Source organism: Tamandua tetradactyla, chromosome 12, assembly GCF_023851605.1.
Source record: "Tamandua tetradactyla isolate mTamTet1 chromosome 12, mTamTet1.pri, whole genome shotgun sequence".
In the NCBI taxonomy this organism is placed as follows: Eukaryota; Metazoa; Chordata; class Mammalia; order Pilosa; family Myrmecophagidae; genus Tamandua; species Tamandua tetradactyla.
Genome location: NC_135338.1, coordinates 86131220 through 86142071, shown reverse-complemented (window position 1 = coordinate 86142071; position 10852 = coordinate 86131220). Strand labels below are relative to the sequence as shown.

General features: G+C 39.5%; 1 long non-coding RNA gene across 2 annotated transcripts; it reads left to right on the top strand.

The window, feature by feature from the left end:
* The first annotated feature begins 2049 nt into the window (after window positions 1–2049).
* Window positions 2050–10572, top strand: LOC143651645 (uncharacterized). 2 transcript variants are annotated; one of them, XR_013160091.1, is made up of 3 exons: window positions 2050–2345; window positions 2884–3584; window positions 10354–10572. It is a non-coding gene; the product is annotated as an uncharacterized LOC143651645 (long non-coding RNA). The 2 variants fall into 2 exon arrangements; XR_013160090.1 differs by lacking the exon at window positions 2884–3584.
* Window positions 10573–10852: the final 280 nt, after the last annotated feature.

Here is a 10852-nt window from a genome sequence, read left to right as displayed (position 1 = left end):
ATAGAGCTGAAGACCACAGTGGAAGGAACAAAAAAATTCCCTAAAGAGATTCAACAGCAGATTGGAGCTGGCAGAAGAAAGAATCAGTGAACTTGAAGATAAGACAACTGAAATCATTCAATCTGAGGGGCAGAAAGAAGAAAGAAGAAAGAAAATTGAGCAGGGTGAGAGGAACCTCTGGGACGCTATCAAGTGTACCAAAATATGCATTGCGGGAGTCCCAGAAGGAGAAGAAAGATAGAAAGGATCAGAGAGCATATTCAAAGAAATAATGGCTGAAAATTCACAAATTTAATGAAAGACATGAATATATCCATTCAAGATGCTCCAAACTCCAAACAGAATCAACCCAATAGGTGCATATCATACATATTATAATCAAACTGCTGAATGCCAAAGTTAAACAGAATTTTGAGAGCCTCAAGAAAGAAGCAAAATGTCATGTACAAGGGAGCCTCAGTAAGATTAATTGTTGATTTCTCTCTGGAAACCATGGAGGCAGAAGGGAATGGTAAGACATATTTAAAGTGCTAAATGAAAAAACTGCCAACCAAGAATTCTGTATCCAACAAAACTATTTTTCAAAAATGAACAAGAGACTAAGGCATTCCAAGATTATCAAAAGTGTCATCACCTCTCCACTAAACCAACCCACAAAAGATGCTAAAGAGAGTTCTGCATGTTGAAAGGGAAGGACAACAGACAATAGGTCAAAGCTGCATGAAAAACTAAAGATCTCCAGTGAGGGTAATGACATAAATAAACATAAATGCCAATATTTTCTATTTTTGGTCTGTAATTCCACTTTTTACTTCCTACAGGATCTAAAATAAAGGCAAATGCATGAAATTTAATGATAAATCATGGGTTTTAAAATCATAGTGTATAAAATGCAATCTTGTGACCCACTCTCTCTAAGCCCAACTCTGCAAGTGAAAATACTGCCTTCTCCTGTATGTGGAACATGACATCCAGGGGTAAAGTCTCCCTGGCAATATGGGAGATGATTGCCAGGGATGAACCCGGCCATGAGACCATGGAATCAGCAATTCCATCCTGACCAAAAGGGGGAAGAGAAGTGTAACTAATAAAGTATCAGTGGCAGAGAGAGTTCAAATAGAATTGAGAGGCTACTCTGGAGGTTGCTCTTATGTAGGCTTCAGTTAGACATTGCTACCTATCATAACCTGCCAAACCCCAACCAGAACCATTCCAGCCAATCCTAAAGAGCACCTATGGCAATATGTAAGATTCCACAAAGGTTCCATGCACTAGGGTAACTTTCCAGAAACCTACAACCTCCAGATGTGTCCTTGGACCAGATAAGTCCTGAAACCTAGAGGTCTCCAGTATCTTAGAGCAGCTAGAAGTAAAAACCTAAAATTGTGGAATTGTAATCCATGTCAAACTCTGAAAATACATTATACAGCTAATTGTGGTGCTGTGCTTTGAAATTTATTGCTATTTTGTATATATGCTATTTTTCACAAAAAGAAAAAAAGAAAAGCTGAGTGTGGCAATAAAAAAATATTTAAGCCTTCTAACCTCCTATATTCTGGAGCAGTTAGAAGGAAAAATCTGAGATCATATGGTAGTCCATGACAAACTCTGGGATCTGTCCTGAACTACTTGTTGAAGAGTGTTTTGAAAACTATTACCTTTTATATTTCTCTGCTTTGTATATATGTTATACTATCCAATAAAAAGTTAAAAAATGCAATCTGTGACAAAAACTACATAAACGTGGGGGGACAGAAGAGTATAGGAACATTGTGTATACTACTGAAGTTAGTATCAAAGTGAACAAGAGTCTCACAGATTTAGGATGCCAAATTTAAGACCCAAGACAACTACAAAAAGAACAGAGGGGCAAAATGGTGGTGTAGGGTGGTGTGTAATTTAATTATTCTAGAGCAGCTAGTAAATAGCCCAGAATCATCTGGAACAACTGTTTGGGGGGCATCCATGGCCAGAAACACATCATACACCAGTCTAGAATATGTGGAAGGACTGAGATCATAGCACGGAACTGTAAGTAAAGCCCCCAAACTCTAGAAGTTGGCGCCCCTCCCCCATGACATAGCAGGAGACACTTCCCCATGAGGAAAAGAAGCCCTCTTTACTAGGAACAAGGGAAGGCAGCTCAACCCAGCTCTAACTGTGGTTTTAGTTAATAAACTTGACTACTGGATACAAGCTCCAAGCACAGATAAACACAAAGAAAGCAGGAAAGTAATCCTGGAAGAAAGGAGATAGAGTTGATGAAGAAGGAAAAAAATGGGGGCATCTAAGCTCAGAATGGAAAAAGGCTGTGTCCCAAGATAAAGGGCACAGAGAGGAGCCAGGTATGAACTCCATCTCTTGACTGGTGAAACTTAGGGGCTGGGGACTGACTCTGAAAAAAGATTTAATTTTATTTTATTTTCATAATTTTTTTTGTTCTCCATTTTTTAAAAGTATTCTCAGTAGCTCATTAGAGAAAACCTCAGGCATTTTCAATTGTCAGTGCTGAACCAGGCAAGGGCAGAGTTAATATAGGTCTAAGAGACAAAGTAACAAATCAAGTGAATAATATCTCATTCAAGGGAGTGAGATAATTCCCTAAGGGCTTATTTTCACCCAAGAATAGCGGGAGTAGGGCCCAGTTCAAGTGGCACAGAATTCAGACCCCAGGGGCTGGGAACCAGAAACAGCAACAGCTTGTGTTCAACCTCAGCCTCTTTCTCAACCACACCCCTGGAAAGCTGAGAATTAAAGGCTCAAGATTACTTTACATTGGTGGGGAGCTGTGGGCTGATAAGTGCCACCTGCAAGACAGGATAGGAAAAACAGATTCTAGAGGCTCCACAGGAAAGTCAGACAACCCCCTTTTCTCATCCTCAGGGAAACAATACTGATTACATGCTTCTCCTGAGACCTGGACTTGCCTGGCCTGGGAAAATCTGATCAGAATCATTCATATCTTGGGAGAGCCTCCTCAAATAAAGGTTCCATATAGGCAAAGGAAGAACCAGAAAAACAAGAGCTGAAAATTTCTGACCAATTAAACAGAAGCTATGCTAGAGGTCTAGAATAAGTTGAACTGAATGACAAAGAATAGTTAGTTAGAGAATGAAGCCAACCAACAAGAAAACACTAGACAAGAATGAAAACAACCTCCAGAATAAACTAATCAAAGAAATCAGATGCATAGATACCAGCAAAAAACTACTTGTCACAATAGGAAAAACTAAGATATGGTCCAGTCAAAGGAACAGAAACTAACACTTTAAAGGAGATGCAGGAGTTTAAACAACCAGTTAATGTTCAGACAAACATCCTAAATCAATTCAAAAGTCAAATCAACAAGTTGAGGGAAAATAACAGCAAAAGGTATGAAGGATATGAAAAAAAAAGACATTGGGCAACCATAAAGAAGAACTTGAAAGCTTGAAAAAACAAATGACAGAACTTATGGGAATGAAAGCCACAATAGAAAAGATGAAAAACATAATGGAGACCTATAACAGTTGATTTGAAGAGGCAGAAGAAAGGATTAGTGAACTAGAGGACAGGACATCTGAAATCCTCACACAAAAGAACAGGTAGGGAAAAGAATGGAAATATATTAGCAGGGAGGGTCTCAGGGAATTGAATTACAACATGAAGCACATGAATATACATGTTTTGGGTTTCCAAGAAGAAGAGAAGGGAAAAGGGACAGAAATAATAATGGAAGAAATAATCACTGAAAACTTCCCACCTCTTATGAAATATATAAAATTACAGATCCAAGAAGCGCAGCATACCCTGAACAGAATAGATGCAAATACACCTACTCCAAGACAGGTACTAATCAGATTTTCAAATACCAAAGACAAGAGAGAATTCCAAAAGCAGCAAGAGAAATCTATTTGTATCCATGGGTCTAAGATGAGTCTCTAGTAAGCAGCATATAGCTGGATAATATTTATCCATTCTGCCAATTTGTATCTTTTAATTGGTAAGTTTTGTCCATTAACATTCAAAGTTATTATTGTAAAAGTCATTTCTTGAATCTACTATCTTATTTTTAGTTTTTATTTGCCAGATCTATATATTCTTTTCCATCTTTCTCTTTTTATCCTTTAAGTTGCCCTTACTCATACTCTTCAGTTCTGTGCCTTCCTTCAGACTTCCCTCTCCTGTCTTTTTTTTCAGCTGACAGAACTCTCTTTAGTATTTCTTGTTGGACCCATCTCTTGTTGACAAATTCTCACAAACTTTGTCTGTCTATGAAAATTTTTCTCTCTGCCTCACCTTTGAAGGACAATTTGACTGGGTATGGAATTCTTGGCTAGAAGTCTTTTTCTTTCAGGATCTTAAATCTATCATACCACTGCCTTCTCACCATCAGGGTGCCTGTTGAGTAGTCCAAATTCAGTCTTACGTGGTTTCCCTTATATGTAGTTAATCACTTTTCTCTTACTGCTTTCAGGATTTTCTGCTTCTCTTCAATATTTGACATACTGATTAGTATGTGTCTTGGAGTAGGTCTATTTGGATTTATTCTATTTGGGGTTCATTGGGATTCTTTAATTTCCATATTTATTTCTTTTATAAGGTTTGGGAAGTTTTCCCCCATTATCTCCTCAACTAATCTTTCTAGTTCTCAATTTTTCTCTTCTCCTTTTGCAACACTGATGATTCTTATATTTGTGCTTTTTAAAAAAACTTTTTTTATATGCTGTATGGCAGGGGTCACATTTCATTCTTTTTCCATGTGAGTATCCCTTATTGCAGCATCATTTGCTGGATTTTTGTTTGTTTTGTTTTTCGTTTTGTTTGCTTGTTTGTTTGGGAAGTGCTGGGCCAGTAATCAAACTCAGGTCTCCCACATGGCAAGCAAAAATTCTAATATGTGTGCATTTGGTGTTGTCCATCATATCTCTGAGGTCCAATTCAAATTTTTCCATCTTTTGCCATTTGTTCTTTTGTGCATTTGGAATCAATTGTCCTGTCCTCTAGTTCACTTATTCTTTCTTCTGCTTCTTCACATCTGCTGTTGTGTGCCCCTAGTATATTTTTTACTTGGTCTACAATATCTCTCATCTCTGTGATATCTGTTATTTTTCTATTTATTCTTTCAAATTCTTCTTCTAGTGTCTTCTTGATCTCCTTTATGTCATTAGCCAACCCATTGAATTTACTTAATAGAGTTGTATGAACATCTTTGCTTAGTTGTTCTAATGTCTGTATCTCCTCTGGTGTTTTAATTTTTTCATTAGTTTGGGCTATATCAGTATACATCTTCATATGCTTTGTGATTTTCTGTTGCCTTCAAGGAATTTAATTATCTTGATAGGCTTATTTTGGAAGTTGATTTCCCTCAATCATCTCAGGTTTTGTATTTGTTGGAAAGGCATGAGGTGGGGAGCATGGTGTGGAATGGGGTGCAGTGGCAGCGCACAGCACAGGGCTAGGCATGGGGCAGTGGTACTACACTGGTCCCTGAGAGTGTGGGGTACAGGGCACAGCATTGTGGGGGGTGGCACAGGGGCTCTGGGAGCAGGGTACAGCTCAGGCAGGCCTCAGAGCACAGAGTCAGGGCATGGCATGGGGGACACAGAGGCAGGGTGTGGTGAGAGGCAGCTCTGAGAGGCAGATCACAGGGGCTATGCAGGTGCCCTGGGGCTCAGGGTGCAGGGTTTGGGATGCATGTGCAGGCATCAAGGTGCAGATGTGCATGTGAGCATGTGTGGCAGTGGCAGGGCATAGATGCGCATATGAACACCTGTGGGGAAGCAGGTGTGAGTGCAGGTGGTACAGGAGGATGGGGTCTGCAGGCATAAGGGTGAGGGTGAGGGTGTGGGCTGCAGGTGTTCGTGTGCATGGGGCACAGGGGGAGAGGTGTGGTACCTGTGTGTGGGGGGGCAGGGTGTGGAGCACAGAGGTTGCAGGGCATGGGGATATGGGAGCAGGAGGTGCGGGGCAGGGATGCACAGGGCAGTGGGGCAGGGCTTACTCTCTAGTCCCTGCCTCTCTGTCTATGCACTCCTGAGGGCTCCAGGCCTCCACTGGGAAAGGGGTGCATCAGGCTCTTTGCACTAACTGGATGGTCTTAGTTTCTCCACATTTCAGTTCCTCAGTTTTCTCTTCCAAAACTACCTATGTGGTGTAGAAGACCCTCTTAGGTCACTTGCACCTGGGAACTGCTATCTTGCTCATTTTTCTGTCTCTTCTCAAGCTGTTCCTTAAAGCAGGGGTGAACTTGTACTATCCTATTCCACCATCTTCCTGAAAGTCCCCTTGACTGTGTTTGAAAACTTCAATTTCCATGTGAGAGCAAAGGAAATGTTTATTTGATACAAAATTTATATTTTCTATAGCACACTAATTTAACTTGTACAGTCAATTTACTTGAACACTATAACTACTTCAAAACTTGAATGGGGTGTGAGGTCTTGCTGGTTTGTGTAGGTTGATGTGATGCCCCAGTACTTCCCAGAGTAATCTGGGCAAAAAATAAAAAAAGTATTTGCGAAGTCCCCTAGAGACACTGGGGGAAAAGTGTGGAAATATTAAACTTCCCCTCCTAGGGAATTCCTGATACTCTCACAAGTATTGGGAACTACCAATTTGATAAGCCAAGCCCTCAATCTTGGGGTTTGCCCTTCTGAAACATATTTCTGTAAAGGAGAAGCTAAGCCTACTTATAATTATGCCTAAGAGTCACAATCAGAGAATCTCTTTTGCTGCTCAGATGTGGCCTCTCTCTCTAAGCCAACTCTATAGGTAAACTCACTGCCCTCCCACCTCCATGGGACATAATTTCCAGGGGTGTAAATCTCCCTGGAAATGTAGGACATGACTTTCAGGGATGACCCTGGGCCCAGTATCATAGACTAGAAAAAGCCTTTTTTTGACCAAAGGGAGGAAGAATGATGAAACAAAATTAAGTTTCAGTGGCTGAAAGATTTCAAATAGAGTCAAGAGGTGATTCTGGAGTCTATACTTAGGCATTATATAGATATCTCTTTTATTTTTTAGTGTATTAGACTTGCTAGAAGAAAATACCTAAAACTATTGAACCATAATCCAGTAGCCTTAATTCTTGAAAATGATTGTATAACTATATAGCTTTTACAATGTGACTGTGTGATTGTGAAAACCTTGTGACTGACACTCCCTTTATCCAGTGTATGGACTGATGAGGGAGAAATTTAAACAAAAATAAATAAACAATAGGGGACATAGGAGATATGGGATGTTTTAGGTGTTCTTTTTTATTTTTATTTTTTTAGAGCAATGAAAATGTTCAAAAATTGATTGTGGTAATGAATGCACAACTATATGATGATACTGTGAGCCACTGATTGTATACTTTGGGTGATTATATGGTATGTGAATATATCTCAGTAAAACTGCATTAAAAAGAACACTTAGCTGGGTGTCAGAAGCTTAGAAGAAAAACCCAGAGCATTCTTTTAAGAAATGTTGCATCACTGGTGCTTTGATGGTACAAAGGATGACACTGATGTCTCCAAATCAACAAATAGTTCAGAAGACCTGAACCGTAAATGTGAAGGTGTTCTAGATGGTATTGATCAATTTATTTCACCTATATTTTCTTTTTATGTCTGCATAAGGGTAATATAAAGTATGTTTCTATAAATCTGTCTTTTAATAGAAAAAGAACATTATTGAAACATCTGAAAAATGGAATATAGACTCTAAGTTTTCTATCAGTGATAAATTTCTTTAACTGGGTAATGTAAGGTAGATACATAAATGAATATCCTTGTTCTTAGTAAATGTACATGGCAGCATTAAGTGTTCACAGAGCATGATGTATACAACCTGCATTAATGTGTTAAAAAAATGGATTGAAAAATGGATGGATGGATGGATGGAAAGAATCATATAGGAAATATGACAAAATGTTAAGATTGGTAGATCTGGATATCTGGTGGGATAGGGATGTCTATCGTTGCAGTTGTACTGCCTGCAGGGGCATAGAGCCTACCTGGGAAGTGCAAAATGGTCAGCTCAACCCAGAGGACACCAACATCAACCACTGTCCAACTATCCCAGCTGTGTTAGCCTATGACCTGTCCTCATTCCCCACTCCAACCTGGAGTAGCTTAAAGCAGCAGCTGGCCATGGGGGACAGGTGCAGCAAGGAGAGGTATGACAAGCCAGCTAACAAACCTTGCCACCCTACTGCAGGCTGGTGGCCTGGGATGCAGAAGGATGGAAGGGGGAGAAGGGGAAAGTTACCTGACTGTTAGATTGAAGCAAACATCTTCTTATCTAAGATACACCAGAAAGGTTTTTCATCCTACTCAAGATTCATCCAGAGACATGAATGAATGAGGCCAGGAAGAGAGTTTAATGGAGACTATAATAAAAGTATAAAGCTGCTTTAGGAATACCCCCTTCCAAGTCCACTTCATTCAATAAACTAGTTTCTCAAGAAACCACAACACAAGCTCAATAATAGGCACCAACACCAGGATCCATGATGGACAGTAATAGGGAGTGGTGGGGACAGTGGCAAATTGGCAGGCACATGCTCTAAAGTGTCTGTGGAGTTTGATCTAAAGTGTCTGTGGCGAGTGGCTAAACGAGCTGTGGTATATACATATGAAAGAATATTATGCAGCTGTAAGGCAGAATTAAGTTATGAAGTATGTAATAACATGGGTGGACCTTCAGGACATTATGCTGAGTGAGATTAGCCAGAAACAAAAGGACAAATACTGTATGGTCTCACTGATATAAACTGACATTAGTGAATAAACTTGGAGAATTTCATTGGTAACCGGGACCATCAGGAGATAGAAATAGGAAAAGATATTGGGTAATTGGAGCTGAAGGGATACAGATTGTGCAACAGGACTGATTATAAAAATTCAGAAATGGGTAGCACAATACTACCTAACTGTAATACAATTATGTTAGAAAACTGAATGTGAGAATGAGAGGGAGGAGGCCTGGGGGCACAAAGGAAATCAGAAAGAAAGACAATAAAGGCTGAGATGGTAAAATCTAGGAATGCCTAGAGTGTATAATGATAGTGACTAAATGTACAAATTTAAAAATGTTTTTGCATGAGGAAGAACAAAGGAATGTCAGTACTGCAGGGTGTTGAAAATAGATGGTAATCAATATTTTAAAATTTAAATTTATGTACGAGACTAAAGCAAAAAATATTTATTTGGTACAAAATTTATATTTTGACTAGTGCAGTTCCTAATATAACTTATGTGGACAGCTTAATTGAACACCACAGGCACATGGAACCTTGAGTAGGGCATAAGATTTTGTAGGTTTGTCCAGAGTGATGCCCCAATAAACCCCAGAGTGATTTGAACAGTGAGTAAAAAAGTATTTGAAAAGTCCCCTTGGGGAAATGGTGAGAAAGAGGGAAAGTTCAACGTCCCCAAGTGGAGAATTCTTGATATTCTCACAAGCAGTGGGGACAACCAAAGCAATAGGCTGATCTTGGGGTTTGTTCATATGAAACTTAATCCCACAAAGGATAGGTCAAGCCTACTTAAAATTAGGCCTAAGAATCACTCCCAAGAGAACCTCTTTTGTTGCTCAGATGTGGCCTATATCTCCAGCCAACACAACAAGCAAACTCACCACCCTCCCCCTGTCTACATGGGACATGACTCCCAGGGGTGTGGACCTTCCTGGCAACGTGGGGCAGAAATCCTAGAATGAGCTGGGACTCAGCATCAAGGGATTGAGAAAACCTTCACGACCAAAATGGGGAAGAGCGAAAGGAGACAAAATGAAGTGTCAATGGCTGAGAGATTCTAAACAGAGTCGAGAGGTTATCCTGGAGGTTATTCTTACACATTAAATAGATATCACCTTGTTAGTCAAGATGTAATGGACAGGCTGGAGGGAACTGCCTGAAAATGTAGAGCTGTGTTCCAGTAGCCATTTTTCTTGAAGAAGATTGACAATGTGACTGTGTGATTGTGAAAACCTTGTGTCTGATGCTCCTTTTGTCTACCTTATCAACAGATGAGTAAAACATATGGCATAAAAGTAAATAATAGCGGGAACAAATGTTAAAATAAATTTAGTAGATTGAAATGCTGGTAATCAATGAAAGGGAGGGGTAAGGGGTATGATATGTATGAATTTTTTTCTGTTTTTTTATTTTTTCTAAATTGATGCAAGTGTTCTAAGAAATGATCATGATGATGAATATGCAACTATGTGATGATATTGTGAATTACTGATTATATATATAGAAGGAATGATCATATGTTAAGAATGTTTGCGTTTCTGTTATATTTTTTTTTAATTTAAAAAATAAATAAAGTGTCTGTGGAGTTTGGCTACATCTACATTCTATAACTTCATACTCCCCAGGAACCAGATGTCTACGTGGATTATTCAGTGCAACGAGGACGGCTGTAAGATGCATCCCTGCACATGTGAAGGGTGTAACTGTACCCAGCTCCAAGGAATTACACTGGAACTGTGGACCTAATACTATCAGGTCTCTTGTAGATTTTTCAAGAGAAATTGGAAATCTGAATGATTATGTAAACTCTCCTGACTTTTCCAACATTGACACTTAATTCAAAATATTTTAACAGCACTGTGTGAGCCTCCAATGTATGAGACGTGTGAAACATACTTGCAGCCAAACATGACCCAGGGGCGGCTGGTTGTGAGCTCTGGTCTAAATCTACCTCATGTCTTGGTCAAAGCAGATACCAAGCAGGCCTGGGTTCAAATTCTGGCTCTTCTTTTCTTACTGTCCTGAACTTCAGTTTCCTTCTCTGAAAACAGGGATTGTGAGCATCATCTCTCATGTTTGTTCTGAAAATCAAATGAGATTGTGCCTGTTACATGCCCAGTATGG